Source organism: Pelodiscus sinensis, chromosome 27 (genome assembly GCF_049634645.1).
Source record: "Pelodiscus sinensis isolate JC-2024 chromosome 27, ASM4963464v1, whole genome shotgun sequence".
Lineage (NCBI taxonomy): Eukaryota > Metazoa > Chordata > Testudines > Trionychidae > Pelodiscus > Pelodiscus sinensis.
In genome coordinates, this window is record NC_134737.1 from 11,653,624 (window position 1) to 11,671,364 (window position 17,741).

Below are 17,741 nucleotides of genomic sequence, written 5' to 3' on the forward strand. Positions count from 1 at the left end.
ACAAGCACCTGTCACCAAGCTATAAGAATCCCCCCAGGCCTGAAGGTTTCGAAGTGTGAGCTGCTGCCCTGACAGTTTTGGGTTTTCTTTCTCTCGGGAAGCACGTGAGAACCTGTCACACGCTATTGGAAGGGTAGGCATAGCCCTGGTTGCACTTAAGGACCCTGCTGACACCCCCAAATGGTTCCCCTGCCTCCTCGTGGGTTTCTCGATTATCTGCAGAGTTATGTCCCACCTCAGCTGTTTGCAGACTCTACAAGAGCAAGGGGTGTCACTGTAAGAAAAAAGTCCTTGTAAAAATGGTCTCAGCATCTCCACACCAATTGGCCTCCGTCTACAAGAAGGAAGGTGCTAAGCCAGATCTCCAGCTCGTGTACACCAGCATTGGCAGACATTGCACGCGGGTATGAAGGGTCTGCAAAGCCCCTTGCCTTCATTGGGGCCTCAATTAACTCTGACGTTGGAACTTTGCAACCCGGGCTGGCGAAGATGCATGAGGAGCGGACTCCAGTTTGCACAGTCTTCGCTCTGTCAGCGAGGCAGGAGAATAATAAAGTAGGTTTGTCACGAAAGTGATCGACGCTGCTGGTAAATACACACCAAGAGCTGGTCTGAGGGGAAAGGAGGGGCCTTCTTTCCCCACAGTCAGACAAACAGAATCACACCTCCCAGTGTGAAATAGATTTTAAATGCTGTTAAAAGAAACTCCTGCAAGCTGTGGATAATTGTGAGGACATCAGCTTTGCTATCAGGCGAGTTTCCAGCTGTACATTCATTCTCCTATGACACTCCCATTAACTCTAATGCAAAATATTCCTATGAGTCGAAAAAAAGATCCCAGGTAAGCACTGCATGCAGCTGGAAACATGTTCCTCCATTTTTGTCAAGCCACTGGAGGGGGGAGGGAGGGCAAAAATCAGTAGAGCCTTCTTGCAACAAAAAGCATCTCTCTTCCCATCGGGCCTGCCCACCCCTGTCTAACCCACCCTCTATCCCACCTGAGGGAGCTGCAGGTCTCTGCCAGCAGAGAAAAGTTGCAGCAAAACAGAGAGAGGTTCCTGCTTCTCCTTTACTCCTCTGGAAGCTCTGCCTGAATAAGGACTTGGGGATGGGGTAGGGCCTTTCACCCCTCAAAAAGAGCTCACCGGGTAAAAGCATGAAGGGATCGTTGGCTAGAGAGCGCGGCAGTGGTGAGATTCACCCATGGAGGAGCGGGATGGTCCTACACAGGAGCCGATGCCAGGGCCTAGCACCGTGCAAAACGCTTGCCAAGAAAAAGAGCCGAAGCAGGTAAAACTCATCCAGCTTGGAGGATACAAACACGAGGCTCGCTCCCGCGGCTCAGAGCTTTGTGAAGGCCGTTGGGCCTGCCGAGAGAACCCAGGTGTAGCTCCCTACTAAGCAACCCCCCCTAGAGGAGACGATACAACTGCTGGCATGCAGGCCTGTCAACGGGGGAAGGGGCAGGGGGAGCAACAATTTAAAGGGGCCCAGAGCCCCCAGCTGCCACGCAGCATCAGCCCTTTAAATTGTCCCTGATCTGGGCAGCATCGAGGGCTGGCTGCTCCTTCCAGGAGTGCAGAGCCAGGCATCCCCCACACCTGGCCGCCCCTGCTGGCATGTCCTGCGCCCACGGGGATGCTAAGCAGAGCCACACAAACACAGTTGCTTTGAAGAAGGGCCCCAGCTAATGGGATTTATGGGGCTCTGTGCTGCAATCTTAAACTGGTGCCCCCTTACGGACAGAAGCCCGCGGGAGAGGGGGAGGGATGACTTTTGTAGAGATGTAGTTTTATAATCGTCAGCAACACACGACCGAAATAGTTTTAAAGCCAATTGTAAGCAAAGGGCTTGTGAGCGGATAGTAAGTTCAGAAGCTGACAGGACAGACCTGGAACGAGGAGCCCGGTGGTGCCTTACAGACTAGCAATTTGATTATGGCATAAACTTCCCTGCGTTGCAACTCAGGGCTGCCTCTGAAACCTCTCCGTACAGACCTGGGGCTGGCAAAGGCCTGTTAAATGGCTTCATGGCCACTGGACGGGCTTGTTCCCAGCTTCAGTGTCCTGCGGATCGCGCCGGCCAGCCTTGTCGCTTGTAAGTGAACTAGATCCTCTCCGGAGGATGCGAAGCCACAGAACGGGGATAGAAAGAGGTGGGTGGGTGGACATTAAGACCCACTGTCACCCCAAATATTTGGGTGCCCTATGAAGCTGTGCATTCTACGTATAGGTCAGGATTGCCCTGGGCAAGAGGCAGGGCTGGGCTGAGGGGGCAACAACTCCCACTCACAAACACACCGTGCCCCATGTGCAAGGCATACCCCACCCTCCCACAGGCCCTGCCTGGCCCTGCCCCACTCCTTCCCCAAGCCCCGCCCCTGCTCAGCTCCCAAGCAATGCGATCTGGGAGATTACGGGGGCCTGATACAGCCCTAACTCCCCTCCGCTCACCAGGCGAGCAGCGGGAGCCAGAGCGGCCCAGCAGCCTGCTCTGCCCCACCTCCCTACCCTCCGGGCAGGCCCAGCCCTAGGGCAAGGTGAGCCAGGTGCTTGCCTTGGGCCCCGCGCCGCAGGTGAGAGCTGTTGGGTGCGCAGTGAGGCAGGTGGCTAATTCAGCCTCAGTCGAAACTCCTCGGGCACCAAAACTGCCTGATTCCCGCCAAGGGATGCTTGGATCTCGAGCAGCGGTGATTGGCCCCGGCCGCTCCCGTGCTGCCCAATGGGAGCCCAGGCCCGGAGATAAAGCCCTGCCGGAGCTTGCCCTCCACACACTTCCTCCTGTCCACTTCTGCATCATGGGGTGCTCTGCCTGCTGCTCCTGCCGCTCGCTGCCTTGCCTAGGTGAGCGTGGCCGGGCTGGGCTGGCTCCCGTGGCCCAGGTGAGCGTGGCCGGGCTGGGCTGGCTCCCGTGGCCCAGGTGAGCGTGGCCGGGCTGGGCTGGCTCCCGTGGCCCAGGTGAGCGTGGCCGGGCTGGCTCCCGTGGCCCAGGTGAGCGTGGCCGGGCTGGGCTGGCTCCCGTGGCCCAGGTGAGCGTGGCCGGGCTGGGCTGGCTCCCGTGGCCCAGGTGAGCGTGGCTGGGCTGAGCTGGCTGCCGTGGCCCAGGTGAGCGTGGCCGGGCTGGGCTGGCTGCCGTGGCCCAGGTGAGCGTGGCCGGGCTGGGCTGGCTCCCGTGGCCCAGGTGAGCGTGGCCGGGCTGGGCTGGCTGCCATGGCCCAGGTGAGCGTGGCCGGGCTGGGCTGGCTCCCGTGGCCCAGGTGAGCGTGGCCGGGCTGGGCTGGCTCCCGTGGCCCAGGTGAGCGTGGCCGGGCTGGGCTGGCTCCCGTGGCCCAGGTGAGCGTGGCCGGGCTGGGCTGGCTGCCGTGGCCCAGGTGAGCGTGGCCGGGCTGGGCTGGCTGCCGTGGCCCAGGTGAGCGTGGCCGGGCTGGGCTGGCTGCCGTGGCCCAGGTGAGCGTGGCCGGGCTGGGCTGGCTCCCGTGGCCCAGGTGAGCGTGGCCGGGCTGGGCTGGCTCCCGTGGCCCAGGTGAGCGTGGCTGGGCTGAGCTGGCTGCCGTGGCCCAGGTGAGCGTGGCCGGGCTGAGCTGGCTGCCGTGGCCCTAACAAAGCTGATCCAGCCCCCGCAGCAGGCTGGAGGGTGGGGGACGGTTCCTTCCCCAGCTCCACACCCTGGAGCTCCACCTGCACCGTGGCAACCCGCAGCCGGGCCCTGCTGGCAGCTGTTGGAAGGCAGGACACTGGACTGGATGGTCTTTTGGGCTGACCCAGTCTGGCCGTTCTTACGTTCAACTCCATGCAGAACGTCAGTACACGGAAAGCCCAGGTTTTTGTCTCTCGTGGAGGTGGTGTGACCAAGTGGACGGAGCACGAGTCTGGGACTCAGGAGAACCGGTTACTGCTCACCACTCAGCCACTTGGGCTTCCGTTTCGCCATTTGCGAAGTGGGGAGAATGGCACAGACGTCTCTTGCTTTGAGAGCTCGGCCTGGCATTATTTGTATTATGATGATCCTCCTTGATAAGTCAGCGAGATCTTTGCTATTGACTTCAGTGGAGTTGGGATCAAGTCCATGGAAAGCAAAGAACAAACCTCCCTTAAACAATGAGCTCATTAATTAAAATCAAATCCGCAGCGAAACAGGTTGGGTTAGGGCAAGCTCAGAAAGCTCTCCCGACGATTGGCAACGGCTTGCGAACAGGCAGAAGCAGTAGAAGCAGGGGACCTGGAGGCTGGGGGGGATTGTAGGACAGCTCGACAATCTTGGGGGGTTCCCAAAACTTATTTCCGTTTCCCGAGGCTCTGTCTCGCCTTCACTGAAGTTGGCGCCCAGCCAACAACAGCCCAGAAATCTGGGAGCGGCCCAAAGCCAGGGCCTAGCTCTGTGTCTCTGGACTACCAGGAGCAAGAAGGTCTGGATGTCTCAGACGAGACAAGAGGAGAGGCCTTTGAGAGAGGGCCCTGTGGAGAAGAACCTGACACCTTTTAGCAGTCCATGGAGGACTACGGGAGCCAAAGAGGTATAACTCTAACCCTGTGGGCTCTTTCCAGCAGCCATAAATGCTTTTGGAGGAGGAATATGTGTTCCAGCGTCGGGCAAACCAAAGGGGATAAAATAAGATTGACCTTTGACCAAACTACATTTCTCTCCCCCCTCCCTCAGTTCTCCCATCCCTATGCTGGCTCTGTGCTTTGGGCTTCAATCAGGAACATAAGCTGAACCCCTGAAAAATCATGGGAAGACTGTCCCCCCCCCCCCCCATTTTCAGCCTCCCAAGAGGGGAAATCTCCAGAAATCCCACAAAAAGGGCCCTTGCTTCCTGTTTCCAGCTAGGACCAGCCTTAGGATTTATACAGGGTCCTACACAGTACTAGTAAACTGGTGCTCATATGCAGCTGAGATGGGAGGTGGGGGAACGATTTTTTTTAGAGATGTGATTTTCTAACTTTCAGCCACACACGAATGAAATGGTTTTAAAGCACATTTTAAACCAAGGTCCTGTCGACTAGCACAGTGAATTGAGAAACTGACGGTACAGCCCTGGGCTGTGTCTACACTGGGCCACTTATTCCGGAAAATCAGCCGCTTTTCCGGAATAAGCTGCGAGCTGTCTACACTGGCCCTTGAATTTCCGGAAAAGCAACGATGCTCTACTGTACAAAATCAGCCGCTATTCCGGAAAAACTATTCTGCTCCCGCTCGGGCATAAGTCCTTATTCCGGAACACTGTTCCGGAAAAGGGCCAGTGTAGACAGCCCAGTAGTCTTTTCCGGAAAAGCGCGTCTACATTGGCCACAGACGCTTTTCCAGAAAAAGGGCTTTTCCGGAAAAGCAGCCTGCCAATGTAGATGCTCCTTTTCCGGAAAAACTGAAAACAGAATACTATTCCGTTTTAAGCAGTTCCGGAAATTCATGCCAGTGTAGACACAGCCCCAGGGTTTACAAATGCCTGTTAAATGGCTTCATGACTGCGTGGCTGGCCCTTTGCCAGGTTCAGTGTCCTGCTAATCGCGCCGGCCAGGGTTGTCACTTGGAAGTTAACTAAGTCCTCTCTGAAGGAAGCAGAGCCACAGAACAGGGATGGGAATAGGCAGGCAGATGGACGTTAAGACTCGGGGTGTCCCAAATGTTCAGGTGCCCTACGCAGCTGCATATTCTGTGTATGGGTCCAGCCCAATTGAGCAGATGCAACGAGTTCAGAGCAGTTTTGGATTAAAACATCTAAACGTAATGGGTGCTCTTTGCTACCACTCTGAAGTCTCCCCAGGAGAGGAGAGGGCTAACAGGCTGCTATTACAGAAGCTTTTTGTTTCTTTTTAAACTAGGATGAGCCTTTGGAAAGGAATTCAAACACATCACGAAGGCTAAAAACAATATTTAACAATTGGTGGCACCTTTCATGTATGCAGCTCAAAGCCAGTGGGGCCAACAGCCACTGCGGGCCCCAAGGCAAGGTGTGTGTGGGGGGGAAGAGGGCTCGGCTCCATGACCACAGAAGGGGCGAGACCTTGGGCAGAAGGGGCAGAGCAGCTGCCCGCAGTGCGTCCGGGACCACAACGTGTCCCTCTCCAGCCCTCAGAGCCGTGCGGAGCAGCACTCCAGCAGCAATTCAAAGGGGCCCAGCGCTCAGGCCATGGCCAGAATCCCAGGCCCCTTTGAATCGCTGGGCCCCAGGGAAACTGCCCCCGATGCCCCTCCCGGGTTGGCAGGCCTGCTCAAAGCACTTGGCAAAAGTGGTGAGGCCCATTTTGCAAAAAGGGGAAACTGAGGCACAGCACATTTCCATGACTCGTCCACAGTCACACACAAAGCAAATGCCTCTGTCAAGAAGCCAGGCGCCTTGATTCTCAGTCGGATGGTTTAAGCAGAAGACAACACTGCCTCCCCTTAAAACACCCCTCAACGGTACATGAAAAAAAAAATCACTAGCTCCTTTTCACACCGTGCCCAAAGGAAGCTGGACAACGTTACCAGCTCTGATTGCATGGAGCTCCCTCCTCCCTTCCCTGCTCGGGTGGCTCAGCTCTGGATCGCACTCTCAGAGGTTAAAGGGAGTTGGAGCAACGAGGAGCAGGAGGCAGGTAACTGTATAAATACAGAGGCTGCCTCAAGGCACCAGGCTCCAGAGTACAAGAGCCAAACTGCTTTGCATAGTAAGATTGCGGGTGATGGGGCAGCCGGGGCTTTCTCTCCTGTTGCCAAGTGCCTGGAAAGGGCCACATGACCCTGGCCATGTGTTTCCCCTGTACGCAGAGGCTCACAGTGCAATGTATGACCCCGTTGCAGTAGGGAGCAAGGAAGTAGCCCTGCCAGCAGGGGGATCCCAAGCCCCATTATCCAGCCGATCCCCCCCACAACCTGTTCCCCCCAGGTAGGAGAAAGGCAGGGCCGGGATTCCATAGCCAGCTCTCTGCCGCCTCCAGGAAGCACTAAGAGGGAGTGGTCCTGGCACATGAGACCGCCCACCTCCCTGCACCTGGGGAGGCCAGCAGCTCTTGGCACCCTCTCTGGTGCACTCTCTGGCAAGGCTTTCTTCTCCCTTAGCCCTGGGGCCAACCAATGCAGCTTGCAGTGCCTACAACCTGCCCAGTCTCAGCCAGCTTGCTGGGCACGAGGTGTTGGGGGGGGGCCTTGGAGGCACAGCAAGTAACAGCTGCATCCACCTGGCCCGAGGGTGCAGAACATCACTCTCTAGTGGCTGGGCTGATAGCGAGCCCGTCGCTAACCCCCCACTCAGACGGGACCCGCTGCGGCTCAGGGCTGTGCGGAGGGAGCTGGGTTGTAGCCCCAGCGCCCCAAGAATGGGTGCGCCCCGTGGGGCTGTAAGGGGCCATGAGAGCTACTCTTCTCCCTCCTGAAGTGGGGGGGACGTAGGCCATGCCCATGGAGTGGAGCATCTGACAGGAGGGCAGAGGGAGCATAGGGTTGCAACAGGCCTGACTTATAAGGGACGTCCCTTATTTAAATAAAAAATTGCAGGCCCTTTACTGAACCCGGCCAGGAGGCCTTTCCCCCACTGCAGGGCTGCCCGAGCTGAGTCCAGGCCACTCCCCTGGCTGCACTGCGGGATCACAGGCCCCCAGAACTGATTTAGAACGTGACCGGGAGGCAGCTGGTGTCGTGACCCAGCGCACAGGGCTGCAATGCCACTCCCATTTGGCCCAGCTCCGCCCCCCACCACCAGGCACCACCCATTACATAGGCCATTGCCACATTGCCCCATTCTGTGGTCTGCAAAGATCCCAGCAATCCCCTACCACGGGGTGGATTTGCCTTGGTAAAAGCAGCCCCTGAGGGTGGCGTCACAGCTGTAGCAAGCCCACGGGCTGAGCTGCTTGGCTCTGCCTGAGTCTCCCACCCTTTCCATCCCTGGCTGGCCCCAGCTGGTCAGAGAAGCGCGTCTAACCTGGGAAGAGTGATGCAAGGCCTCTGGGCCCAGCAAGTCAGGGCAGCTAAGGACCAAGAGAGGCAGAAGCTTGTGCGAAACTTGCCTGCAGAGCTTGGCCTGGAAGGATTTGCATACAGGTGCCCCAAGTCTCCACCCCCCTTGTGCAAGTTCTCCCCGTGCTCACTTCCCAAAGCTCCCCTGGAAAGCTATCCCTCCTTGCTCCCCAGGCCTCCCAAACCCCTCAGCTGGAGTTCTCCAGCCACCCACGTGGCTGGCTCAGCTGCCCTCTCTACAGCAGCCTTTGCTCTTCAGAACTTCAGCATCAACCGCAGCCGTGGCTCTCCCAGCCTCAGGCCGGGTGAGGACAGCTTCCACACTGGTCCACAAGGCGCAGGGTCCGCGGGTACCTCACCCATCACCCCCCGGCTACGTCTGTGAAACGCACTGCTTGGCTCCACAGGTTTGATTCAGCTGCTCGGCTTGGCTGCAATATCTCCTCCAAGGCTGGGTTTGTTTGGAACTGGAGGCTTGTCCCTGCTCTATAGCTTCCCCCAGGTACACAGCTCCTGCCCGCCACCTGGGATGAGAACACCCCCCATCTCTCACCCTCATAAACCCTCTCTTCCAAACAAAGGTGCCAAGTAGGCAAAGCGCCCCGGAGGAGAGAATGTTATCGAGACCCCTTTACATTGTACCTTCCACTGCCAGGAAAGCTCAGTAAGTCCGGATCACTGTTCCCAAAGGAGTATAATATCCCTGCTTTATCCTCCTGCCCCTCACTGACTGACTGCAAGGCCGTCTCTCCGTCTCTTTCCAGTCCCCTTGCGCTGGGCATGTGTCCTCCAGAGCCTGGCCTAGGACAACCCCGAGGAACCATGCGGGTTACTAGGATACCACTGGCCTGACATCCCAAGGAGACAGGGGCTTTAGAAATACAGCAGGTTGCCTCAGGGGCCCTGGCATTGGTCTGAGGACAGCGTCAAGATTGCGAACGGGGCGCACCTGGAAATGAAGGCTGTCAAAGTCCAGCCGTCGGGTATGAAATGATTACCAGCCTGTTTGCTCTGCCAGCCAGACATCTGGAGGCAAGAAGGAAATGGGATGGTTTTATTGGGGGCCATGAGATCAATGATGAAAGTGAATTCTAGGTGTTCCCATAACCAAATAGAGAGACGGGAGAAGGGGCCACAGTAAACCAGCCGCCCAGAAGGCAGCACCCAGCTGAGGTTTTCACAAGTGATTAGTGAGTCCAGGTGTCTCCATCTTGAAAACCCTTGAAAGGGCCCAGGTGTCAGAGGGCTCAGCATGTCTGTAAAATCCTCCGGTCTCTCACACGCCTGGACAAGCTCCCTCTCTTTGGGGCTCTTCGAAGCAGGACGTTGGGCAAAGTTTGGCCTGTGACGTTCAGAGCAGGGACTAGAAGCATTTGGTTTAAGAGCTGTCCCTGGTTCTGGATCCGGGGGGGTTCAGAGCATGCTCACCTGAGGACAAGGGTGTCAGGCACGGAGGTCTGGCTGCACACATGATCAAATTGCATCTCGTGCCCTCAGGCCTGATGGGGTCACCTCCCAGAGAGCACACAACTGACAGGGGTCAGTGGAACACCAGCCATGCACAGTGAGGTTCAGGGGTCCCGCAAACACTTCGGCCTCACAGGCTTGTATGTGACCCAGGCCTGTCCCTGTCACTCAGTTGATCTCCTAGCCATGGGAAGAGCCCAGACGACAGACAAGCAGGTTGGACCAATTTCAGGAGTGGAGAACGGCTGGTGATCTGTTTGTCTTGTCTAGGTGTCCACCACTGCAGGGTGGGCAGAGAGGACGGGACTTTCAGGATAGAGAATCCAGTCTAGTGTCCTCCCATTCTCTCCTGCTCTTAAAAAATGGTCACAGCTGTAGCCCCATGCACCCCAAAAGCTTGGGTGTCAATAGGCTGTATTGATTCCTGCTGCAAACTCCACGGACTGCCAGGCACGGGCCTGTTAATGACGACGGGGAAATCTGTCTGGGTGCTATTGATTTTAGGACTTCGAGAAAAGACTTTTCCTCTCTTTTCTGTCCCTTCACTTCCCCCTGGACCAGCCTTCCTCTTGGGCCATTCTCTTCCTAGCTGACTTCTCTGCAAATTAATACTAGGGTATTAAAAGGAGAGCGCAGACCCACCCCTCCACAACCACCAATACACAGCTCCTCACTGGTTTACCTTCACCCAATGCCGAGACTCTTGGGCGATGGAGCCCCTGTTCGGAGCCGCCTTTGATGTTCACATAGATCTCTGCTGCCTGGGTCAAGTTGCCCTCTCCAGCTGCCATCTCTCCATGCCCGCTGGGAGGTGAACAGCAGAGAGGTGGCGAGCTGCTGGTTTTAATTAAGCACCGACCTGTGCATGTGTCCCAGGGGAGAAGCAGAGCTTGGTGTTCCCCATTAGAATCAGCAGAGCCCCTCTTTATATCAGTGCCTGCCTCCCCCCTGCAAGCTGCTTGCCCTGCGGAGACGCCTGCCCAGGAGAATACTGGTATTGTAAGGGATTTGGCATCAAAGGTGTCATTTGTGTTTCGCTAACCGAGCAGAACTATAAAAATCAGACAGAGCCAATTTGCCTTCGGCACTGAAAAATGTGAAGGGCACCCTGAAACATGGCCACTATGTCTAAAAGGGTTAACAGCACCCGCTGTCCTTTTACAAATATGCCCCCAGCCCCTTGCATGCCCATCTTAGCTAATCCAGTCACTGAAACCTAACAATTGTCATTATTTATTTTGCATGGTATCTAACAATAAATTTACCCTTCTATACCACCATCTACCAAGTTCTCCAAAGGCACTAATTTAATCAATTAACTCCTTGCATGCTCTCAGAAGCAAGCGTTTATTGTCTACATTTCATAGCTGGGTAAACTGAGGCACGGATTTTTTAAAAGTCAGTGGTCATCCAGCAATACAGCGAGGTACAGAAACCCTCCCCCCCATCCTTTGCTCAAAGCTCTGGAGGGGGCTACTAAGGGCACTAATGAGAATGAGTTTCCGACTCATTGCTTTTCAGAAGGAGAGGGGTACTACATCCCCATTTGTGCCATTGGGATGTTTTTCCCCCTAAGATTGTAGGAGTCACCTACTGGATCCGTAACTTTTCCTGAGGAGTGGCCAGTCCCAGCTGCTTCGGAGGAAAGTGCAAGAAACCCCAAATTAGGCAGCTATGGGAGAAGCTGCCCCCAGGGGAAATCTCTCAGGTTAACCCCGAGAGAGTTCAAGACAATGAAGGATCTGGAAGAAAAGCCAGGTGACCACATCACAGCATCAGCCAGCTGACCTCAGATGACACAAGACAGGAGACTAGAGAGCCAGGGCTGGAAAAGAGCAGAGATGGAAAAGATCCAGGAGATCGTAGAGTCCAGGATGTACTCCCTACCACCATGGAGGGCAAGTCAGATATAACACTAGTGAGACTTACCCGTCAGGTGTGCAGAGACGTGCAGGATCTCAGCTGCAGCATCGATCCAGGAAGAAGGTTAGAAAAATTCTCCCTCTCCCCTTCAGCGTCTCAGTCAGGCATGGGGAGGGAGGCAGAGAGGTGGAATGGGGGTGCAGGGACTTGGTCTGTGGAGAATGCTGGACGGGGGGGACAAGAGCTCTACCCCTATGGAACTCAGCAGGACACTGTTTGCAGGAGGCCGGCTGTGCGGAGAAGCACCAGCCCTCAGAGACGCGCCACCAGAAGTGACTTCTGGGGGATGGGAGCCGCGAGGAGGCTCGGTGGGAACGAAGTGGTGGGTTGTGGAGAAACACACTCAGCTAAAGGCATCTGTCTCTAGGCACGTAGCAGGCATGCCCAGCCGCTGCGCGCTAGAATGCAAAGTGTTGAGCAAATGCCTCCTTTACCCATTATATCTAATTCCTTCCTTATTTACCTGAACAAACAAGCTGGGTGCTTACCTCAGGAGGTGTTTGAATAGCCCAGCCCAGGGTTAACCCTTTAGGTTACTCAGAGCTGGGTATCGGGACTCAGAGCTGGGCCCATCTAATCTTTAACCCTTTCAGAAGTGCTGCCGGTACCATGCAGCCAGCACTTCCAAGAGGGGAGCCTGGGTCCTGGCAGGGAGCTAAGATGGTTCCTTGCTAGGTACTCCCAGATTAAGTGGGCAGCTTGGGAGGGAGGCCCTCTCTGTTGTGAGGGTGCTGTGGGGTCACTTCTGCACCGGGGGCATGAACAGCTGGGTGAGATATGAAGCCCCTTCTCCTGGCTCCATTGGAGCCTCCAACTCCAACACTCTGCTCTTTCTCCTTTGCGCTCTTGGTGCAAAACCATCTTTTCCTGCCCTGCTGGATCCGCTTCCCACAGGGCCACTCCCCTGCCCCTCTCATGAGTAAGCTGCGAGAAACCTACACACGCCCAACAGGCGCCCCAGGGCCGAAGTCGAATGGCAGGAAATTCAGACTTAAGGCTGCCCCAGCTGCTCCGCACCCAATGCAAGCGTGCCCAACGCTACAGAGCCCTGCTCCCAGGTGTGACATGACAGGGCCCAGCGCCGAGAGGTAAGTGGGACTCAGCAATGATACGTCCCTTCCCTCCTTAGTGCTTTACCCACTGAAATGCTGCTCCACCTGGGACAGCCTGTGGCGGCTGATTGACAGGAGAGGCCGGGGGTGAAGAGGAATACTGGGCCTGAGCCTCCTATGCTGGGGCAAGTCAAAAGGAACTTCGGGAGAGCCAGAGGAATCAAGCCAACTGGCAAGAGGTAGCTCAGGCCCACTGTGTCCAGCTGAAGCCACAAGGAAAAGTTACTTTGGCAGGATGTAAGTAGCTGTATTGCAGTTCAGCCCGGACCCCAGAGGCAGGGCTAAGCCAGACGACAGATCTCCGGAATGGCATCGGCCCACCTAGTGCACTTACCGGCTGCATCCCACATCCTTCCAACTTCTTCTCAGGGTCATGAGAGCAGAGGTCTTCTCCCGCACAGCCAGGCTTTTAGCTCCCCCTGCTTTCCACGCATGGCTCCATCAGGCTGATGCCAGCCCCATCCCTAGTAAATGGTGAGCCCGTGTGGAGGCTCTGTGAATGATAAGCACTGCAGCATGCACACTGATAGGCTGTTTGTTTACATCCTTGCCCTCCCACGCACACCTCCCCTGGACCCATTCCCAAGATGGACTCCCCTCATGGGCTGGGACATCAAATAAAAGGCGTGCACGGCACACTCCAGGCTAACACGTAGTATTTGCACATGCACGGACACCCAGCAGGCTTGTACACAGAGGCGAGGCTTGCACACATACAAGAGCCGCACAGACATTTACAGCTGCTACACCCAGACAACTGCATGTGTAAACAGGTCGACACATGCGAAAGCACAGGGTACATGTCAAGGGGCATATACAGACAAATCCATACATATGCACAAGCCAGCCCATGAATAACCATACCCAACGCATCCATGCACGTGCAAGGATTCTACACAGCATGTTCATATGCACATGAAGAGATATCTAAAAGGGTGTCATAAGGAGGAGGGAGAAAACTTGTTCATCTTGGCCGCTGAGGAGAGGACAAGAAGCAATGAACTTAAAGTGCAGCAAGGGAGGCTTAGGTTGGACATTAGGAAAAAGTTCCTAACTGTCAGGGTAGTCAAACGCTGGAATAAATTGCCCAGGGAGGTTGTGGAATCCCCATCTCTGGAGATTTTTAAGAGTAGGTTAGATAAATGTCTATCAGGGATGGTCTAGACAGTATTTGGTCCTGCTATGGGGGCAGGAGACTGGACTCAATGACCTCTCGAGGTCCCTTCCAGTCCTAGTATTCTATGAATAAGGACACATACAGAGAAGCCCATAGAACAAATTTATAAGCAGATCGGTGCATATGTGAGAACAATGACACACAAATTCTTACCTGTATAAGAACATGCACGTGTGCAGACACAGAGGTTCACATACAAACAAGTGCAAATACTTATACACACACACACACACACACACGTGTGTATGTATAAATACAGACCGCCATCCAGGAAAATAAAAGCAAGCCACAACATCTGTACGCATGTCTACACATGCTGAGCACAGTTCCCATCACACAAATCTGCTGGCATGGGACACAGGGATAGGTCACTTGACTGTGTGACCCGCTCCAGCTTGGAAGGTACCAGGAATGGATATAAAATGCCATGAGGCAAACTCCATCTTGTTTTCAATTCTGCTACTGATCCTAGATGCAGCCTTGCGAGAGACAGAGCCAGGAAGGATTGTCGACCCATCCTGACATAGGATGTACACCAGAGACTTTTAAGCTAGCAGTTTATAACATCTCTGCTGAGAGCCTGCATCAAGAACTTGGTGACTGGTGCATGTAATGTATTCTCCTTAACCTTACTCTCATACTTTTTCTTTCTTTTATTATTAAACCTCTAGGCTATGTCTACGCTCGCGGCTTCTTGCGCAAGAACATCTTGTGCAAGAAGTCTTGCGCAAGAAAATGTCCACACTGCCATGTGCGAGCTGTGCTTTTGCGCAAGAGCCCCCATGGCAGTGTGGACACTCTCTTGCACAAGAAAGCTCTGATGGCCATTTTAGCCATAGGGCTTTCTCGCGCAAGAAATCCCTGCCGAGCGTCCACACTGCCCTCTTGAGCAAGAGCCCCTACACAAGAGGGCTTACACCTGTTAAAAAAGAGCGTAGCTCTTGCGCTAGGAGCCCCCTCTGACCACGCCGTACTGTAAATTTCCTTGCGCATGAGCAGGCGGGCAGTGTGGACGCTCTGCAGATGCTTGCGCAAGAATGGCCGTGCTTGCGCAAGCAGCAGCAAGTGTAGACATTGCCCTAGATTTTAGATTCTAAAGGATTGGCGCATCGGGTTTGTGTGGGTAAGATCCACAGTGTAAACTGACCGGGGATCTATGGCTGGTTCTTTGGGACCAGGAAGACCTGTTCAGGGTAGGTGGGATTGGGTTCTATACCCCTCACCTGTGTGTAAGGCCCAGGGCTGATTGTGGCACAGGGAAATCTGGGGTGTCTAGGGATTTGCTCGTGAGGCTTCCTGCTGGCCGGATTGGCAGCTGAAACGCTCGGTGTGACTGGTTTGTGGCCTATTTGGGAAAGGTCTCCAGTCAGGGGCTGTAAGGTGCCCTGGTTTTGAGCAATTCGCCCTGAGTGAATGCTCTCAGCAGTGCCCAGACCTGGCCTCGTCCGTCACACCACCATACTCCCCCCAAACGCCACCATGTTTACAAGCAAATGTTCTGAAGACTGTAACCAGGACCATCACCAACCGCTAGTGCTTCTCCGAAAGGCCCCTTCCCTGTCAAGCTCTCAGAAGAGTTTGGCTGCCCAGGGTTAAACTAGTCTGAGCAGTCACGGCTGCATAGCTTAGGCTAAGGCTTGGCTGCCCTTCCATACGGAGTCATGGCTTCCTAGAGCATCAATTAGCAGGTGCGCCCACTAAGATTCATGTTCTAAGGAGCTCTTGTCTGTTTAATTCATCTTTTCCTTCCCGGCAGCAATCCTATCCTGCCCCCTTCTGTTAGTCTCCTACCTTCCCTTCTGAGCTCTATTTTATTCCCCCCTCCCTGCCTTTTCCTTTACTCAGAATGGTCACCTTATGAACGCATTTTGCAGGGGGAGAAAGGGCTGCAAGACAGGAGCCAGTGGAGAATCAGGCCCGCTGTGCCTTTAAGAACTGACAGCCCAAACCACAAGCCAAACCCAGCCTCCTGTAGCTTAGAGCGATGCACCGATTTTCTGTAGCCCAGGTAGAGCAAATCCGCGATCTCCATTGAAAGAGCCAGCACCGAACAATCGTTTCTTTGTTATCGCCGCAGGAATTGTGCAAGCTCCCCGCTGCTTTTCGGAGCACCTTACAGCGCCACTTCACAGCCTGGGACGCATGCCCCAGACTCGCTCCCCCAGCAACAGCTCAGCTTGCGGCTGACCCACAGGTCCCGGAGGCGAAAGGTCCTCGTTTTCTCCAGCAGGCCTGTGCCAACGGAAATGGGTTTTCAAACCCACAGCCCAGATAAGCGCACAATCAAAAAGCTGTTTTGGTAGGAAAAAAGAAAGGAGGGCCGTGCATTAAAGTGCCACGAGCAAGCGGCGGCCCATTGGCACCCAGGCCCTCTGCGCATTCCCATGCTATCACCGATTCAGGGGGCTCAGCTCCCTTTAGAAATGCATCAATGTTATCTTATCGGAGGAGAACATTTCCCCTAGATTACAGTCCTGGCTGCTGCAGACGAGCTTTCTTTGTTCATTTCGATGAGGGCCTTGTAATTAGAGTCAGGCCCGGAACACGTGGCAGGCAGCACGGGCAGCTGGATGCCTGCCGCACTGCAGTCAAGCTCCTTCGGAGAGTTGCAACCTCTACTGCCAGCAGCTCCCCCTTGGGCAGTAGCATCCTGTGTGCTCTCTGCTCACCCCAGCCAGCTCACATGGGTACCCTTGTGATCAGCAGCAGGTGTTTGTTAAGTAGATTTTGTTTCCACCAGCATGGGTGAGCTCTGTGCCTGTTCCACCTCTTTCTAAGGGTTCACTCTGGCCTACAGCTGATCCAGTGGCAGCATCTGATCTAGAGCAGACCCCAGTTCCTACAATTTCAGGACATCTCACAACACCTGGGCTACGTCTAGACTGGCATGATTTTCCGCAAATGCTTTTAACGGAAAAGTTGTCCGTTAAAAGCATTTTCAGAACAGAGCGTCTAGATTGGCACGGACGCTTTTCCGCAAAAAAGCCCCGAACGCCATTTTCGCGATCGGGGCTTTTTTGTGGAAAACAAATCTCAGCTGTCTACACTGGCCCTTTTGCACAAAAGTTTTGCGCAAAAGAGACTTTTGCCCGAACGGGAGCAGTACAGTATTTCCACAAAAAGCACTGATTTCTTACAGTAGGAAGTCAGTGCTTTTGCGGAAATTCAAGCGGCCAGTGTAGACAGCTAGCAGGTTTTTCCGGAAAAGTGGCTGATTTTCCGGAAAAACTGGCCAGTCTAGACACAGCCGTGGTGTATTGACCATGCTGGTAGATGCAGGAAAGAGACCTATTTTACAGATGGGACACTGAAGCAGAGAGAGACAGCAACATGCCCAGGATTACACAGGAGAGCAAGAAACCGAACCTAGATTTCTCAAGTCTAGGCAAGCACCTTGACCATCGTCCTCTATTGCAATACAGAAACCTGCCTGCTAAGGAGTGGAGAGTCATCAGCTCACTTCAGATGGGGCACCACGCAACCTTTAGATGTCAACAAACAGAGACAGGCTAAGAGGTGTTGCCGGCCTAATGTCCAGGGATGTAGGCCCAAGCTGCAAAATCTGGGCTTCTCCATGAAAGTGCCAGGGTTGTTCGGTTCTGGGGTTTGGGCATGGATCACTCGTTAGTGGAAATGTTCATTCCCTACCCACACGGCCTGGGTGCAAACCAGGCTGAAAAGATCTGAAGTCCATTGACCATCCTGTCCCTGAGATATGTGTATTGGTACATGAATGTTCTCCCCACCTGGCCTTTTTTCTCCTTCCTGACCCTTCCAGGAACTCCAATCATCCAGGGGTTAGGATGCCCTGAAATTAACTGTGCTGGGACAAACCCAGCACTGATTTACATCTTCACTGTAGGCCGCACTGGGGCTTTGAACCAAGAAGCAACCACTGTTGAATGGCAAGCGCCACCCACGATCACTAGAGAAACTGTGTCTGTCAGGGATAAATCCCAGGTACGCACACACCAATTTCATCGGCAGGGCTTGCAAAGGGTCTGACCCTAAGGGCGCCAGTGGGATCCGAGCAGCTCAATGTCAGAACCAAGTTTCTCTTGGCTGCTCAAAGAGTTTCTAGCCTTTTGGGCTACGAAGGAATTATGGGCCCTCTATCATCAGTGGAA

At 54.7% G+C, this 17,741-nt stretch overlaps 1 protein-coding gene across 1 annotated transcript in view; it reads right to left on the reverse strand.

Moving 5' to 3' along the window:
• The window catches only part of SPDEF (SAM pointed domain containing ETS transcription factor), a 28,923-nt gene extending 15,885 nt beyond the window's left edge, over window positions 1-13,038 (reverse strand). Inside the window, exon 1 of the mRNA XM_006115640.4 lies at window positions 11,332-13,038. The gene's annotated coding sequence lies outside the window, so the exon portion shown is untranslated. The remainder of the gene's footprint in view (window positions 1-11,331) is intronic.
• Between the last annotated feature and the right edge of the window lie 4,703 nt (window positions 13,039-17,741).